Source organism: Ornithorhynchus anatinus, chromosome X1, assembly GCF_004115215.2.
Source record: "Ornithorhynchus anatinus isolate Pmale09 chromosome X1, mOrnAna1.pri.v4, whole genome shotgun sequence".
NCBI classification, from domain to species: Eukaryota; Metazoa; Chordata; class Mammalia; order Monotremata; family Ornithorhynchidae; genus Ornithorhynchus; species Ornithorhynchus anatinus.
Genome location: NC_041749.1, coordinates 19,973,457 through 19,991,796, shown reverse-complemented (window position 1 = coordinate 19,991,796; position 18,340 = coordinate 19,973,457). Strand labels below are relative to the sequence as shown.

At 43.9% G+C, this 18,340-nt stretch overlaps 1 protein-coding gene and 1 long non-coding RNA gene across 6 annotated transcripts in view; one reads left to right on the top strand and one right to left on the bottom strand.

Moving 5' to 3' along the window:
• The window catches only part of LOC120638055, a 29,561-nt gene extending 14,772 nt beyond the window's left edge, over positions 1-14,789 (bottom strand). Inside the window, exon 1 of the long non-coding RNA XR_005659513.1 lies at positions 14,633-14,789. This is a non-coding gene — a long non-coding RNA (uncharacterized LOC120638055). The remainder of the gene's footprint in view (positions 1-14,632) is intronic.
• The window catches only part of KCNIP1 (potassium voltage-gated channel interacting protein 1), a 353,510-nt gene that overhangs the window by 247,632 nt on the left and 87,538 nt on the right, over positions 1-18,340 (top strand). Inside the window, exons 1-2 of one of the 5 annotated variants that reach the window (XM_029051982.2) lie at positions 14,911-15,178; positions 17,974-18,046. The exons of the other annotated variants lie outside the window; for them this stretch is intronic. The gene's annotated coding sequence lies outside the window, so the exon portion shown is untranslated. Of the gene's footprint in view, positions 1-14,910; positions 15,179-17,973; positions 18,047-18,340 lie in introns of those variants that run through there. 5 annotated transcript variants of the gene reach the window in all.

The window sequence follows — 18,340 nt, the reverse complement described above, 5'->3', positions numbered from 1 at the left end:
AAACCCGATTTCTTAGAATCCAAAGAATGGATAGCTGAGTCAGGCAGATAGATCTGAAGAACCAGAGATAAAGCTTCCTTCAGCTAATATTTCTCTCCAATTGTTGGTGTCACCTAAGCCACTAAAAACCACAAAATGTCCATCCTACTCCACCTTCCTTCAGATTTCAACTCCCTTCTCCGGCCATCCCCTCAACACAAATTGTTAGATAAACCAATCCCCAGAAACATATTAGTCCCACCCCAACCCTACATCACTTAGGTGCATATCTTTAAGCTATTTATTACAAATTATTCATTGTAATGTCTACCTCTTCCTCTAAGCTCAATTTTGGCAGGGAACGTGTCTGCTCTTTCTGTTGTTTTAGAACACTTAGAATGGTGCTCTGCACATAGTAGTGCTCAGTAAATATCAATTGATTGATATCAGCTGAATGGCAAGTGGTCTAAGTAGAATTGGTCTGAAATATCCAGGTAATCAGAGGCCATATGATATGTTTAGGCTTAAGTAGTCAGGAATTTTTGCATGTATAGACACTTGCCCAGTTTTATTTACATTGAATGATTCCCAAGGATGAGAGCCAAAAGCAGATTTATACTCTTCAGGAGAATTAGAATGAAATATCCAAATTAGATTTAAACTTACAAATAAAATGATCTCTACATCTCTCAGTCAGAAGGAACTCCCTGGCTGAACCACAAAGAGATTAAAGTTAAATGTGGATCTCTTTTGTTCAAGTTGTATGGGAGATATCGATCAAGAGCTGTATAAAAGAAAATAAATTCCCACTGGGCTGGATTTTCCTTCCCTCTCCCAGTTCTGTTTTGAAACCTAAAGGGAGCTCTGATACTCAGAGTACCCCTTTAGCACATTTCACTTTTGGTAGGAGAAGCAGCGAGGCTTAGTGAATAGAATACGGGCCTGGAAATCAGACGGATCTGGGTTCTAATCCTAGCTCTGCCACCTGTCTATTGTGTGACCCTGGACAAGTTACTTCACTTCTCTGTGCCTCAGTTACCTCATCTGTAAAATGGGGATTGAGGGTGTGAGCCTACTTAGTACAGGGATTGTGCCTAACCTGATAGAGATAGGTTGTATCAACCCCAGTGCTTAGAACAGTGCTTGGCGTAGTGATTGCTTAACAAGTACCATAATTGTAATTATTATAGGGAAGGAGAATATGGCCTTAGGTATGACTCAGAGTTGCCAAAATGTCAGCCCTTAGCAGCAGCCCTCTTGCCCAGAAATCAATCAATCAGTGATATTTATTGTGCTCTGAAGAATATAATAGAGCAAATAAATATGACCCCTGCCCTCAGTGAGGTTGCAGTCTAGTAGAAGAGACAGACACTAAAATAAATTACAGGTAGGGGAAGCAAGTGAGTATAGTGATAGGTATTTAAGAGCTGTGGTGATGGAGTTGGAGTCAGTTCCATGGTGCTTAGGGGATGGATTCTAGTGCAAAGGTGAGGCAGTAGGAAGATAAAAGATGTCAGGAAGACTTCCTAGGGGACATGTAATTTTAGAAGGGCTTTTGAAGACTAGGAGGGGGAGATGTTAAGGGGGAAGGAATTCCAGGAAGAAGGGAGGTTATGAGCAAGAGGTCATTAGCTACAGAGGTGAGCATGAGGCATAGTGAATAGATTGGTGGTATCCGAGGAGCGAAACGCACAGTCTGCTCTTTTCCTGATCCAAACCATAATATTCAATAGTTACTCATTTTTAATGGTATTTGCTAAGTGCTTACTGTGTGCCGGCCACTGTAATCAGTGCTAGGGAAGATACAAGCTCATCAGGTTGGAAACAGTCCACGTCCCACATGGGGCTCACAGTCATAATCCCTGTTTTACAGATGAGGTAAATGAAGCACAGAGAAGCGATTTGCCTAAGGTCAAACAGCAGACAAGAGATAGACCAGGAATTAGAACCCAGGTCCTTCTCATTCCCAGGCCTGTACTCTATCCAGTAGGCCATGCTGCTTCCTACTATTAGTTACTGAATGCCGACTTTATCACCGGCACTGTGCAAGTCCTGTGATAATATAAGATACAAATTAGGAAAAATCCCTGCTTATATGAGCTTGCACACTCCGAGAAGTGAGGACATGAAAGTAGAAAACCCATACCTAATGCGTGCAGTGTCTGGGAATCTGCAGAACTCTGGGGTTGCCCAAAATTCTCAAGCAAGCATTTTTGCACCTTTTTAGTTTCAGTTTGTTTTGTCCCTCTTCTCCAGGAATCTCCCAAATCTGGACTGCGGGTGCAGGAGCACAGTAGCATGTGAGAGTTTAGGTTGCCATCTCGTGTACAGTTGGCGTTAAGACACGTCCCACTCTGGTTCTGCTCTCTGGTTCTGAAAGTGCTCTACTCTGAGAAGCCTCATTAAAAAGGGAACAGCCGGGGGAAGTCTCTCTCTTTCACAGAGACTCACACACTCCTCCCTGCCCCCCAGGCAAGCACCCAAGCAGCCCCAAGAAGCACAGATGTACGCAGGCCTGAAGGCAGAAATCCCAAGATGTACAGAGGGAAGGGAGAGCTACGAAGGTGATAGGTCCTTTACCTTCCTGTTTGTGTCATTGCATCACCTAATTCAGCACTGTTTAGTATCAGTCTATCTGCAAGGGACTGATGTTTTCATCTAATCTCTCACTCCTCCCTCCCCCCCCAGGCACGCACTCAAGCAACCCCAAGAAGCACAGATGTAAACAGACCTTAAGGCAGAAATGCCAAGATGTAAGAGGGAAGGGAGAACTATGAAGGAGATAGTTCCTTCACCTTCCTGTTTATGTCATTCCAGCAGCTAATTCGGCATGCTGTTTAGTCTGACTCTATCTGCAAGGGACTGATGTTTTCATCTAATCTCTCGCTCTTAACTTTGGTTTGCTTTTCAGTTTCTAGTTTCCCCTTAGAATGTAACCTCCTTGAGAGTGCATATTTTAATTTTCTGGCTTATTTCCCAAGTACCCAGAGCAGTGCTGTGTTCACAGTAAACACTTAAGAATTCTGTTGAGAGTGATGCTCATAAAGGATTTGGAGAATAAAGCAGGGAGGAGGAAGAGGATACTAAGCAACTCCAAAACGCTTATGGAGTCAAAAGTGGGCAGCTGTGTGGGTCCTGCCAGCTTTGGCCAACTTGGCCTAGTTCTGCTCCAGGGAAATAGAGATGAGGCTCTGTCACCTTTGTCATCATCATCCATGAGGTGGCATGGCCTAGTGGAAAAAGCTTGGGACTGAGAGTTAGGAGGGTTGGGTTCTGATCCCTGCTCCGCCATTTGTTAGTTGTGTGACCTTGGGCAAATCACTTCATTTCTCTGTGTCTCAGTTTTGTCCTCTGGAGAGTGGGTTGGGATGTTTGTTTTGACACTCCCTTAGACTTTGAGTTCCACGTATGACAGGGGCTAAGTCCAATCTAATTGTAGTGACTCTACTTGGAACATAGTGCATAAAAAGTATGATTATTATTATTATTATTCTCCCCCCTAGACTGTAAACTAATATGGGCGGGGAATGCATACACTAATTCTGCTGTAGTATACTCTCACAAGATTTAAGGACAGTGCTCTGCACATAGAAAGTGCTCAATAAATGCCTGACTACTTGTTTTGTTGTCTGTCTCCCCTGTTTAGACTGTGAGCCCGTTGTTGGGCAGGGGTTGTCTCTATCTGTTGCCTAATTGTACATTCCAAGTGCTTACTACTGTGCTCTGCACACAGTAAGTGCTCAATAAATAAGATTGGATGAATGAATGAATAAATAACATTGATTATCATCAATAACAATATTTATCAAGTATAGAACGAAGCAGTTGGGAGCATACACTACAAGGGAATAATTGTATTCTACCTTCAAAAGTTTATACTCTAATTACTACACTGTAAGCTCCTTTAGGGCAGGGATAGTATCTGCCAACTGTATTGTTTTGTACTCACCCATGAACTAAGTACAGTAAATACCATTGATTCATTCAGTCCATCGCATTTATTGATTGATATTGATTGATGATGGCAGAGTAACCAGGTGGGTGGCTAAGGAAGGGACAAAACTTGTCTTGGGAAGCCTAGGATTGGCAGTTCAGAATTGAGAGGAAGAGGGGCAACACAGCCCGCACACTTCACTCCTCTAATGCTACATTTCTCAGTATACCTCGATCTCATATATCTCGTGACTGACCTCTCGCCCACGTCCTGCCTCTGGCCTGGAACGCCCCCACCTCCAATATTCATTCATTAAATCATATTTATTGAGCACTTACTGTGTGCGAAGCACAGTACCAAGTGTTTAGAAAATACAATTCAGCAACAGATAGAGACAATCCCTAACCAACAACGGGCTCACAGTCTAGAAATCTGACAGACACTCTCCCCTCCTTCAAAGCCTTATTGAAGGCCCATCTTCTCCAAGAGACCTTCCCTAACTAAACCCTCCTTTCCTCTTCCACTCCCTGCTGCATCACCCTGACTTGCTCCCTTATTCACCACCCCCATCCCAGCCCGATGGCACTTATGTATATATCTGTAATTTATTTATATTAATGTCTAGAATGTAAGCTCACTGTGGGCAAAGGATGTGTCTTTTATATTGTTATATCGTACTCTCCCAAACAATTAGTACAGTACATAAATACATATTGAGCATACAGTAAGTGCTCAATAAATATGATTGACTGACCAACACTGGGGCATGGGAAAGTACACAGCTCCCTATATGACAGCCCTCCCAGTCTGTGCCCTCCTGAGAGTTGTAAGCCATTGAGCCGAGAGCTGTCTGCTGGTCTCAGGCCATAGCCCAAACTGAACTCTTTCTCCTTTCATAGAGCATAGGGGCTCATAGAGTCCTCAGATAGCTTCATGCTCCAATAGCCTTCGACATAATATGACAAAAATAAATTGCAAATGGTACTTAAAAGCACAAACCATAAAATTTGGTTGCATTATGTGTCTTAGCACTCCTTTTATTGGCTTCAGTATAGCTAACCGGAACACACACTTTACCTTCTTTTCTACCAACTCCATAGTCTTAGGGGATCTAAAGGTCTTTGGCTTGGAAAATATTCCAATAATGCTGTAATAAATGATTAGGAATCAACCTTTAAAGTACCATAGGTCCATATGCATGCCAAAAGATATTTTTCCCAATTAAACTGAAAGATCTTCCTTAGACTGCGAGCCTTGTGTGGGGCAGGGACTTGGGTCCAACTGGTATCTACCTCATTGCTTAGTACAGTGCTTGACATGTAGTAAATGCTTAACAAATACCATAATCATCATCTCCAATGGGAAACATGGGAAAAATACAAGACACAATCCCTCTTCCTTCCAGAAACTTACAATCTAAAGTGACCTTTGAATGAGGAAGTCAGTTGCATATTTAGAATCACATATTGTAAGTCTGAAAAGTCCCTAATCCCTTGGAGTTCTTTCCAAGGCTGTGAGCCAAGGGTTCTTTAACTGTTCAAACTTCTTCCTCATTCAGATATCACCTGAGATTCCAATTCTCTTCTGGAAGTCCACTCCCCAGGGGCCCTACCTCCAGGCGGCTGAAGGATCAAACAACGCCCACTTATCTTCTCTGGTGTTTTTTTAAAGAGCTCTAAGGGTGGAAACTTCACAGTCCTCTTCAAAGTTCCACCAGGGATTGGCACGTTTTGCTCCAAGTCGCATTAATCACTGAAAAACTAGTGGTTTATATTGACTCCTGATTGATCATCTTCATAGTCAAAATTACAAAGTTCCCTGATCTTAGTATATAGAGAAGGGGTTTGGGAGTCAGAAGGACCTGAGTTCTAATCCCAGCTCCTCCACTTGTCTGCTGGGTGACTGGGTAAGTTACTTAACTTCTCTGTGCCTCATTTACTCAGTAATAATAATAATTGTGCTATTTGTTAAGCACTAACTATGTACCAGACACTGTTCTAAGTACTGGGGTAGATATGAGATAATCAGGTTGGACAAAGTCCCTGTCCCACGTAGGACTCACAGTCTTAATCCCCATTTTACAGATGACTCAATTACCCAATAATAATAATCACTGTAGTATTCGTTAAGTGCTTACTATGTGCCAGGCCATGCTAATAATAATAATAATAACGATGGTGTTTGTTAAACGCTTACTATGTGCCAAGCACTGTTGTACCTGCTGGGGTAGACACAAGGTAATCAGGTTGTCCCACGTAGGGCTCACAGCCTTAATCCCCATTTTACAGATGAGGTACCTGAGGCACAGAAAGTTAAGTGACTTGCCCAAAGTCACAAAGCTGACAGGTGGCAGAGCCAGGATTAGAACCCATGACCTCTGACTCCCAAGCCTGTGCTCTTTCCACTAAGCTATGCTTCTTCTCTAAGCATTGTTCTAAGCACTAGGATAGATACAAGATAATCTGGGGTGGACACAGTCCCTGTTCCACAAAGGCTCACAGTCTTAATTTACAGATTTTACAAATGAGGGAACTGAGGTACAGAGAAGTGAAGTGACTTGCCCAAGTCACACAGCAGACAAGTGGCAGAGTCAGAATTAGAACCTAGGTCCTTTTGAGACCTTTTGAGATGAGAAGCAGCATGGCTCAGTGGAAAGAGCCCGACCTTGGGAGTCAGAGGTCATGGGTTCTAATCCCAGCTCCGCCACTTGTCAGCTGTGTGACTTTGGGCAAGTCACTTAACTTCTCTGGGCCTCAGTGACCTCATCTGTAAAATGGAAATGAAGACTGTGAGCCCCATGAGGGACAACCTGATCACCTTGTATCCCCCCAGCACTTAGAACAGTACTTTGCACATAGTAAGCACTTAACAAATACCAACATTATTATTTTGACTCCCAGGCTCGTGCTCTATCCATAAGGTTATGATGCTCCTTTTGAATGGGGATTCATCCTGTGATCCCCATGTGGAACATGGGCTGCATCCATCCTGAAAACCTGGTGTCTATCCCAGTTCTTAGTACAGTGCTTAGCACATAGTAAGCGCTTAACAAATACCATTGAATTAAAATATATATATTTTATATATATATAGCTACCAGGGAGCAGCATCAGGAAGAAGGAGGGAGGTGGGACTTTCCATGACCCTAGTCGGCCTCTCCCTGCAGTGAATTGAATATGGGATGAGTTGAGGAAAGGTGGCAAGGAAGAGAATTTAAGCATATTTAAATTACTGAAATGTAGCATCATTGCATATCCTCCCTCAGAAGCCTCCCTCAGTTCCACCCTAGCAGATTTTTACCTTGATTGTTATTCTTATGGTATTTATTAAGTATTTACTGTTGTGGGCTAGGAATGTGACTGTAATATAGTTATATCTTATTCTCCCAAGCGCTTAGTACAGTGTTCTGCACACAGTAAGCACTAGGTAAATTTGACCATTTAATTGCTAAAATCATCCACAGTCCCTCTACTCTATGGAACTCACAATCCAAGAGGGAGGGACATCACAAACCTTATTCCCATTTTCAGATGAGGAGAATAAGGGCTAGAGAAATTAAGTGAACTGCCCGAGGTCACTCAACAACCCAGTGAAAGAGTTGAGACTAAAGCCTTGATTACTTGGTCCAAGCTCCTTACAGTAGGCCACACAACCTCCCATTTAAGAAATTGTATCTTCTAACTACATTCCTTCCCACTGTATTTTCTCCCATTTGACACTCTTTAAAAGTGGAGCAAATCCTGTCACTGTTTCATTTAAAGCCCTCTCTAAACTTGAAAAGAGTAACTGTTTCCCCTCAGTTTTATTTTCAAAGCTTTTTCTTCTCCATTTAAAGGCACCAGTGGTGATAGGCTTCCCAATGGTTTATTTTGAATTTTGTATTTTAGATACCTGAGACAGAAAAATTCTCAGAATGAATTCATGCATCCCTTCAATGCAAAAATTTTGAATCACGGCAGTTTGGCGGATGTCCAAAATCAGTCTAAAAATACCACCAAGTTAACTTCATGTAGAAATCCAGAAACCTGAATGTTTAGAAGAGTTCATGTTAGAACTGGAATTTTCAGAGTTATTTGAGTTATTGGAATCGACCTACTGATGAAATCATTTATTTTTCCCTTAATAAGCACAGATCAAAACTTTACAAGGGCTTTTGCCAGGAAAACATGCAGCAATGTTTGCACAACTGCCAGGTTCCGGGAAACTGCTGTTTCTCTAACCTCAAGACAAATACTTCCAGAGAAAAGATCATTTGAGTCTTATTAACAAAGCAAATGAGCCGATGATCAAAAGGAGAAACTGAGCAAAAGGAGAAACAGTGTTTCCTAGTAGAAGTAGCACAGGACTGGGCATCAAAAGACCTAGGTTCTTACCTGACTCCACCCATTTGCCTGTGACCTTGGCCAAGTCACTTAATTTCACTGAATCTCAATTTCCTCATCTCTAAAATCAATCAATCAATGGTATTTATCGAGGGTTTGCTATGTGCACAGCACTGTAAAATAGACTGTAAACTTGTAATGGGCAGGGAATGAGTCTGTGATGTCATGTTGAACTCTCCCAAGCACTTAGTACAGTGTCTGCACACAGTAAGTGCTCAATAAATATGATTGATTGATGGATGGATTGGAAGGGAAATATTTCCCAAGTTCTGCAGAATGGCTAAAACATACCTTGCATAACTGAAAGCACCATGACCTAGTGGAAAGATCCTGGGTCAGGAAGTCAAAGGACCCAAAACCTGCTGTGTGACCTTGGGCAAGTCACTTAACTTCTCTGGGCCTCAGTTTCCTTATTTGTAAAATGGAGGTTCAGTACCCATCTTCCCTCCTACTTAGACTGTGAACTCCATGTAGGACAGGGGCTGTGTCCAACCTGATTAATTTTTATCTATTCCAGCACTTAGAGCAGTGCTTGACATAATAAGTGCTTAACAAATTCAATAATAATAGTAGCAACAATTATCATAATAACTGGTTCTTTTTTCATCACACATTTCTCTAAGGGAGGAAGGAAAACCCCTTCCAGTCAGAAATCCAGAGAAAGCCAGCATAGACTCAGTTTTCTGGCTCAGTGCTGACTTGTGGACTCGATTCTATCAGCAAGGTCACTAAAGTCAATCACTCAAGCAATAGTATTTATTGAGTGCTTATGGTGTGCAGAGCACTGTAGTAAGCACTTGGGAAAGGACAATAGAACAGAGTTGGCAGACACCCCTCCGGTCATAATAAAGCAACGTGGCCTAGTGGATTAAACACAGTCCTGATAGCCACAAGACCTGGATTCTAATCCCTGCTCCACCTACTTGCCTACTGAGTAACCTTGGACAAATCACTTCTCTGTGCCTCAGTATCCTCAACTGCAAATTGGCGACTCAGTATCTGCTTTTCCTGCTACTTAGACTGTGGGAACAGGTCCTATATTTGGTCTGATTAACTTGGTATCTGACCTAGTGCTTGGAACAGAGCTTTACATATAGTAAATACTTAATACCTTTTTTTTAAAAGAGATCACAGTCTTAAGGGGGAGACAGGCATTAATATAAATAAATGAATTATGGTTATGTACAAAAGTGCTGTGGGATGAAAAAAGGGAGCAAATCAGGGTGATGCAGGAGAATGTGGGAAAAGAGGAAATGAGGGCTTAGTCAAGGAAGCCTTCTTGGAGGAGATGTGCCTTCAATAAGGCTTTGAAGGTGGAGAGAGTAATTACCTGTTGGAAATGAAGAGGGAGGGCATTTCAGACCAGAGGCAGAACATGGGCAAAAGGTGAGATAGATGAGATCAAGGTACAGAAAGTAGGTTGGCCTTAGAGGAACAAAGTGTGCAGGCTGGGTTGTAATAGGAGAGCCGCAAGGTGAGATAGGAGGGATCAAGGTGACTGAATACTTTAAAACCGATGGTTAGGAGTTTCTGTTTGGTGCAGTGATGGGGGAGTAACTACTGGAGATCCTTGAGGAGTGGGGAAACATAGACTAAATGTTTTTGTAGAAAAATGATCCAGGAAGCAGAGTGAAGTATTGACTGGAGTGGGGAGAGACAAGAGACAGGGAGGTCAGCAAAGAGACTGATACAATAAATGCTTGGCTCAATGTGGTAGCAGTTTGGATGCAGATGAAAGGGTGAATTTTAGCGATGTTGTGAAGGTTGAATCATCAGGATTTAGTGATAGATGAAATATGTGGGTTGAATGGGAGAGATGAGTCAAGGATAATGCCAAAATTATGGGTTTGTAAGACAGGAAGGATGGTGGTGCTGTCTAGACTGATGGGAAAATCAGGGGATGGATGGGTTTGGGTGGGAAGATAAGGAATTTAAATTTAAGGTGTCGGCAGGACATCCAATTACAGATGCCTTGAAGGCAGGAGGAAACACGAGATTGCAGAGAGAGATCGAGGTTGGAGAGGTAGATTTGGGAATCCTCCACTTAGAGGTGTTAGTTGAAGCCATGGGAGTGAATGAGTTCTCCAAGGGACTGGGTGTAGATGGAGAATAGAAGGGGACTTCCTGAGGGACTTCCGTAGCTGTTAATAATAATGACAGTAATTATGGTACTTGCTAAGAGCTCATTAGGTGCCAAGCACTGTTCGTAGCACTGGGATAGATACAAATTAATCAGATTGGACACAATCACTCTCCAACTGGGGCTCGCACTCTTAATTTCCATTTTATAGATGAGCTAACTGAGGCTCAGAGAAGTTAAGTTGCCCAAGGTAGCGCAGCAGACATGTGGCAGAGCTGAGATCAGAATCCAAGTCCTTCTGATTCTCAGGCCCGTGTTCAATCATTCATTCATTCATTCATTCATTCACTCAATCATTTATTGAACACTTACTGTGTGCAGAGCACTGTATTAAGAGCCTGGGAAAGAACAATACAGTAAAGTGGAAAGCATGGGTTTGGGAGTCAGAAATGGTGGATTCTAATCCCGCTTCTGCCACTTGTCAGGTGTGTGATTTTGCACTAGTCACTTAACTTCTCTGTGCCTCAGTTACCTCATCTATAAAAAATGGGAATGAAGACTGTGAGCCCCACGTGTCTACCTTGTATCTACCCCAGAGCTTAGAACAGTGCTTGGCACACAGTAAGCGCTTAACAGATACCATCATTAATAAAGAGAGATAATCCCTGTACAGGAGCTCACAGTCTAGAGGTCTTTGTTTTAATAATAATAATAGTAATGTTATTCGTTAATAATAATGTTGGTATTTGTTAAGCGCTTACTACATGCAGAGCACTGTTCTAAGCGCTGGGGTAGATACAGGGTAATCAGGTTGCCCCACGTGAGGCTCACAGTTAATCCCCATTTTACAGATGAGGTAACTGAGGCACAGAGAAGTTAAGTGACTTGCCCACAGTCACACAGCTGACAAGTGGCAGAGCTGGGATTCGAACTCATGACCTCTGACTCTCAAGCCTGTGCTCTTTCCACTGAGCAACACTGCTTCAAGCACTTACTATGAGCCAAATATATCCACTGGATTGGAGGCAGAGGAGGAACCTGTCAAAGAGACTGACAATGAGCAGTCAGAGTGATAGGAGAACCAGGAGAGGACAGTGTCTGTGAAGGCAAGGCTGGTTATTGTTTCCAGGAGACGGAGGTGGTCAACGTTGTCGAAGGTAGCGCGGAGGTTGAGGCGGATTAGGACGGAGTAGAGACCATTGGATTTGTCAAGGAGTTCATTTGTGCCTTTTAAGAGGGTGCTTTCTGCGGAGCGGAAGGGTCAGAAGCCAGATCATGGAGGGGTCATAGAGAGAATTGGAGGAGAGGACCTCAAGACGGAGGGCATGAGCAACTAAATTGGAACAATGTCCCCTTCCTTCTCCAAAGTCTGTTGTGTTTCCCTGTTTCATCGCTCAGCGGCTGGCTAGAATAGATGAGGGACAACCTCCTGTTTCCTCGTAGGGTTTGAATGCCTTTTTATTGTTTATGGTCACGCCTCTTTCCTCCTACTCTCCACTTTCAGTCAGCCGAAAGCCAACAAAATCCAGTCCATGTGGGAACACGTTAATGTTCAGGCAATCCATCTTCTGGCCAGCAGAGGGCGGCAGTACCCCGGTTATGGCACCTTAAACCGCCAGCTTCTCCAGGGAAAATCCTCTTCCTTGCCCAGCCCGACTGATGATGATGATGATGATGATGATAATAATAATAATAATGTTGGTATTTGTTAAGCGCTTACTACGTGCCGAGCACTGTTCTAAGCGCTGGGGGAGATACAGGGTCATCAGGTTGTCCCACGTGAAGCTCACAGTTAATCCTCATTTTACAGATGAGGTCACTGAGGCCCAGAGAAGTGAAGTGACTTGCCCACAGTCACACAGCTGACAAGGGGAAGAGCCTGGATTCGAACCCATGACCTCTGACTCCCAAGCCCGGGCTCTTTCCACTGAGCCATGCTGATCCTAACTCTGAGCTGCACTCTCACTCTTGCTCAGTTTCAGGATGCTGCTTTCAAAGAGTGAAAACTACATGACGAAGGACCAGAGGGAAAAAAAAAGAGAAATAGGAGCAGCTCCTCTTTCAACCCAGCAGTTTGGATCTGAGGAAACCCCCATAGGAGCAGGGAAGGATACACCTGGGCCTGTCTCAGTTCCGGATATTGACTCTGACAGGACAGTGCTCCAGGTTGTTTGTTTCATATGGGCCAGGCCCCCATGGTTAGCTGGGCAGTGCCTCTCCCCAAACTATTAAAAATAATAGTAATGATGGTATTTGTTCCAGCATTTACTCTGTGCAAAGCACTGTTCTAAGCCCTGTGATAGATACAAGATAATCAGGTTGTCCCACGTGGGGCTCACAGTCTCTTAATCCCCATTTTACAGATGAGGTTACTGAGGCACAGAGAAGTTAACTGACTTGCCCAAAGTCACACAGCTGATAAGTGGCAGAGCCAGAATTAGAATCCATGATCTCTGACTCCCAAGCCCATGCTCTTTCCACTAAGCCATGTTGCTTCTCTTATTACCACCCAATGATGTGATGATGATGATGATATTTTTGAAGTGCTTACTATGTACCAAGCACTGCTCTCAGTGCTGAAGTAGAACAAGAAAATCACAGTCCCTGTCCCATACAGAGCTCACTATGTAAGAAGGGTGGGCGGTCGAGTGTTTTATTCCCATTTTACAGATGGGGAAATGGAGGCACGGAGAAGTCAAATGACATAACCAAGGTCACACAGCAGGTAAGTGGCAGAGCCAGAACTAGGGCTTGGACGGCCTGACTAGTCCCGTGCTCTTTCCACCAGCCTTTTCCAGGAGAACAGGAATAGTACAAGTAGGGCAGCGGTGTGGCCTAGTAGAATGAACCTGAGGCCTGGGAGTCAGAGGACCTGGGCTCTACTCCCACCTCTGCCACTTGTCTGCTGTGTGACCTTGGGCAAGCCACTTAATTTACCTGTGCCTCAGTTACCTCATCTGTAAAATGAGGATTAAATCCTATTCCCTCCTAATTAAACTGTAATCCCCAAGTGGGACAGGGACGGACTCCAACTTAGTTATTTTGTATCTACCCCAACTTTTAATATAGTGAGCACTTGGTATATAGTAAGCATTTAACAGGCACAATAAAAAAAAAACCAAAACCTCTGCAGCCCTCCCAGAAGCTCCTTGTGGCCAGGGAACATGTCTACTAATTCTGTTATACTCTCTCAAGCACTTAGTACAGTGCTTTGCACACAGTCTTGTCTTATGCTGTCAAGTCGTCTCTGACCCATTACGACGCCATGGACACATCTCCTCCCAGAAAGCCCCACCTCCATCTACCATTGTTCTAGTAGTAGATCCATAGAGTCTTCTTGGTCAAAATACAGAAATGGTTTACTATTGCCTCCTTCCACACACTCAACTTAAGTCTCTGCCTTTGACTCTGTCCCTTGCCGCTGCTGCCCAGCGCAGGGGAGTTTTGATTTGTAACAGATTGCCTGCCACTCGCTAGCCACTGCCCAAGCTAGGAATGGAATGGGTGTGCCTCTGCTTGACTCTCCCTTCCATAGTTCAGACTGGTAGAGAACTGGAAACTTTCCAGGTGCCACCCTGAGAGGTTGCACACAGTAAGTGCTCAATAAATACCAGTGATTGACTGATGGATGTACTGATAGATATGAGGTGGAAGACCCCAACATGGGAGGGTTCACCCCACCAGGTGACATTTTGGACATGGCCCTATGATTGCTACAGAATTTGGCTGACCTGAGGCTGTTATGGCCCACCTGTGCCATGGGAGAGGATAAAGGGCTATGAAGAGCTTGAAGAGCTAAATTCCTACTTCCAACAGGCTCTGTGAGGGAGTGGGTAGAAGCTGGGTTTTGCTGCTCTGGCATAATTTGATGTTCAACAGAACTGCAGATTATAGAACTACAGTTCCCAATGGCCCCTGCTGTCTCCAAACTTTCCCTACCGTGCCCCATCAGATGGGTCTGTGCTCTGTTAAATCTTTAAAAAGTTTTCTCTGTCCTACCAGCCTGTGGCATCCTCTGTCCATATAGCAGTTCCCTGGGTCTCCTGCTGTCATTCAGTCGCAGTATACCATCCATTACACTGCAATCCCAAGTTGTAAAATTGAGTGGCATTGAATATTCCTTGCTTACATACTGATTATATTCAGTGGCTTAATTGTTTCTGGCCAGACATAAGTTTTTGGAGGGAAAATCCAAAAAATTCAGAGTATAACAAAATAGCAGAAATAATGACTTGATCTTATCCTCCTTATACTCACCTGGGCTAGGATTTCCTGATGTTTGGAACATCCTCTTTGCTATGGTCCAACTGGCTGATCTGAATTTGCAGAGGTTTTGAATGGAATGTAGGATAAACTAGATGGTGTCTTATGGAATGACCATAAATTATTTTTAAAAAACAGGACACGCCCCTCCCAAGATCCAGAACATTCCAGCTCCTTTGACACAAAGTCCCCACATTGTAACACTGTGATGTCATCACTTCTAGAATTCCTTGACTCCAGGACTCATGACAGAAGTGATTATTCCTGTGTCATTTTCCCAACTGCGGAGTGAGGTCCAAAGTACATCCTAGGATCCTATCCCGTGGTCAGAAAAAGAGCTCGGAGATGCCCTGATTGTCCAGTAGAGGGTTTGGGAGAAGAGAGCCGGTGAAGAATAACTGGCCTCCCATTCTGACTCCTGCAGTTCCCCCAAAAAATCTTGTATTAGCAACCAGACAGGATGGATGGGAAACCCTAAACATCAGGACTTTGCTGTTCAAACGGGGACAGATGATCCTTCTGGCATAACAGCACACATCAGTATGTTCCTACTGACCTTGGGTGATAAGGCAGCATGGAGTACAGTGCTCTGCACACAGAAGGAGCTCAATAAACATGATGGAAAGAAGGGCGGGAGGAAGGAAGGGAGGAAGGGAGGGAGGGAGGAAGGAAGGAAGGAAGGAAGGAAGGAAGGAAGGAAGGAAGGAAGGAAGGAAGGAAGGAAGGAAGGAAGGAAGGAAGGAAGGAAGGAAGGAAGGAAGGAAGGAAGGAAGGAAGGAAGGGAGGGAGGGAGGGAGGGAGGGAGGGAGGGAGGGAGGGAGGGACAATAAAGATGGGATAGATGGGGAGTGGGGAAAGAGGTTTTACAGAAATATTGCTCTTTATTGTGGGGGCTACAGGGAGGATGGAGATGGCAGAGTAAGCCATTGCTCCTCCTTTTCAATCCTCCAGGTAGCCCTGTAACTCCCTGCTTTTGGCGATAGTCAGTCGATCCTATTTATTGAGTAGTTCCAGTGTGCACAGCACTGTACTAAGTGCTTGGCAGAGTACAATACAATGATAAACAGACACATCCCCTCCCCACAATGAGCTTGTGGCATTGTTCAGTTTTACACTCGCCAACCCAGTGATCAGCTGGTCTGCCCCCTGTCCGGTGTTGATATGGCCCTCGCTGATTCACATCCATGATTTTTATTTTTTAACATCCAGCCTTCCACCACCTGCCACAGGGTCCTTTGGCTCAGAAGTGGAACAGGGTCCCTGTTCCCAGGGACTAGGAGGGGAAAGCAATGGCTCTGGAGCACAGGGAAGAGACAAGGGTGCCCTGCGAGAGAATGCTCTAGGTTCTACAGGCTTCCACAAAAAGTTCTGCGTGATTGTACGCTCCAGGAGTTTGAAAAGGAAGGGTAGGAGGGAGATAGGGAGATATCTGGAGGGGCTGTAAAGGAGGGTTTTTTTATTTTAGGATGGGGGATAAGTGGGCATGTTTGAAGGCAGCAGGGAAGAAGCCATTGGAAAGTGAGCAGTTGAAGATGAAAGCTAAGGAGGGGCAGAGGGAAGGGGCGGGAGTTGTTATAAGGTTGGAGGGAATGGGGTCCGATGCGCATGTGGAGGAGGTGGCACTTGAGAGGAGACAGAAGATCTCTGAATATACTGTTGGGAAGGATGGGAATTCACTTGTAGATGCTCATCCTGCATGAACTCTATCCAAACTTCACAGCTCAGGGAAATTTCTGAATGGATTGATGAGGCAGTGAATTGGGGTGCAACGTCTACTAAGTGGGTGATTGCTGCCACTGGTCGAACAGGTGTGGGGCGGGGACTGAGTGGGGAGGAGCAGGGCTCGAACAGAAGCAATCTTCCGAATTTGGCTGCCTGGAATGGCTTCTTCCATTCTGTGGTCATATCATTCTTAATAATTGTGTATTTGTTAAGCACATAACAGGTGCCAAGCACTGCTCTGCATTGACCTGGGTTCTAATCCCAGCTCCACCACTTGTCTGCTGTGTGACCTTGGGCAAATCACTTCACTTCTCTGCATCTCAGTTACTTTATCTGTCAAATGAGGATTGAGACTGTGAGCCCCATGTGAGACAGGGATTGGGTCCAACCTGATTATCTTGTATCTACCTCAGTGCTTAGTACAGTAAGCAATTAACAAATAACATTAAAAAAAGAACCTAACTGTCTTGGAGGAGAAAAAGGGCCACATGAACCAAAAATGTCTCCTGCCTCCATTTGCCAGACTTTTTCTTGATTCTCGTTAAATTTACTCTGCCCAGTTTCTGATTCTCCATTAATCTCAATACATTGGGAAGCAGTGTGGGCTTGTGGATAGAGCAGAGGCCTGGAAATCAGAAGACCTGGGTTCTCATTCTGGCTTTGTCACTTGTCTGCTGTGTGACCTTGAGCAAGTCACTTAATTTCTCTTTGCCTCGGTTCCCTCATCTGTAAAATGGGGATTAAGACTGTGACCCCTATGTGGGACAGGGACTGTGTTTGGCCCAATTATCTTCTATCTACCCCAGCACTTAGTATAGTGCCTGGTGCTTAACAAATAACTCTATTATTATTAAGTAGGAAAATAAATTAAATGAAATGTCAGGGTAAGACAAGAGGACAGAGAGTACTATATATAATTGATTGACTAGTTTCATTGATTCCCATTTGATAGAAGGGAGATAAAAAGGCTGAAAATAAAAGAGAAAAAGAAAGTCAGGGTACAGACAAGAGGATGGAGAGTACCATATATTATTGACTATTTTCACTGATTCTCATTTGATATAACGTCTGGGGAGGCAGAAAGAGTACCAGTTTGAGACAAGGGGCTCTTGTGTTCTAGTCTCTAGATTGTAAGCTCATTGTGAGCAGGGAAGATGTCTTCCAAATCTGTTGTAGTTTACTCTCCCAAGCGCTTACTACAGTGCTCTGCAAACAATAAGCTCTTGACTGTAAGTTCACAATTGGCAAGAAACATGTCTACCAACTCTGTGGTACTTTACTCTCCCAAGCATTCAGTACAGTGCTCTGTCCATGCTAAGCACCCAATAAAAATATCATTGGTGGATTGATTGATTGATGGTTTTAGTTCTGCAATGTCCAGCTGAAGGAATTCAGGTAAGTCACTCAAGCTCTGCCTCTCAGTTTAATCATCTGTAAAATTGGGATAAGTATATCTGACTCATAGAGGTGTTATGAGGATACAAAGAGATAACTGCCTTGTAAGGGCTTTGGGAAATAAAAGCAAAAAAAAAAACTAACCTTTTCCTTATGCCTGCTTCCTCACTTCTGTGCTAAGCAGTGCTATAATCCTAAATATTTATTCTCTTTTTCAGGTAAGTCAGGACTGAGCTCAGGCAGGATGGGGCTGTGGATGAGCTTTGCAGTTGGGGAACAAAAGCAGCCACAGTAAGCCAAGCTTGATTTGTTATGCAACCTGTTAACACCATCAGGGGTTTGTTTTGTTGTCCGAATTCCTCTTGGTTTTAGAGTAAGATGACTTGTTTGGAAGTGGCCAGTTGTGTATGTCAGAGGCCATGGATGGGATTTTGTAGGGAAAAAGTGCCCTAGGATCACTCTACACATTCACGGAGTTAGATTGAAATGGGTTGGGGCTCCCTCCCTTTTTCATTGGCTGTTTTCATATAGAATCGCTTCATCACCCTGGAATGAGTTGACCTAACTGGGTATTGTTGCATGTGT